We start from the raw sequence: 293 nt of genomic DNA on the forward strand, positions 1-293 counted from the left end.
ATCTTTTCTTTTCAGTAGGAAGTTATAACACATTGCCTGAACAACTTTATGATCAAGTCCTTTTTTCATCTGACCTTGACATTATTTCATACAATCCCTTCTTTTCTTATAAAGCCTATCCCACAATATACTAGTATAGTATACGAATAAACCAAGTTCATTTAAAAAATAAATTCCAGGCACTAAATCAGTTACTCAAGTATAAAATATTACGGGTTTAAATTTTACCTGTTTTCTGATAAGAATATAAAAACACAGATATTTCAATTTATATAATGGAGCAAATTTCTTAA

This window comes from Leptonychotes weddellii, chromosome 2 (genome assembly GCF_054177405.1).
Source record: "Leptonychotes weddellii isolate Sample4059 chromosome 2, ASM5417740v2, whole genome shotgun sequence".
Classification (NCBI taxonomy): domain Eukaryota; kingdom Metazoa; phylum Chordata; class Mammalia; order Carnivora; family Phocidae; genus Leptonychotes; species Leptonychotes weddellii.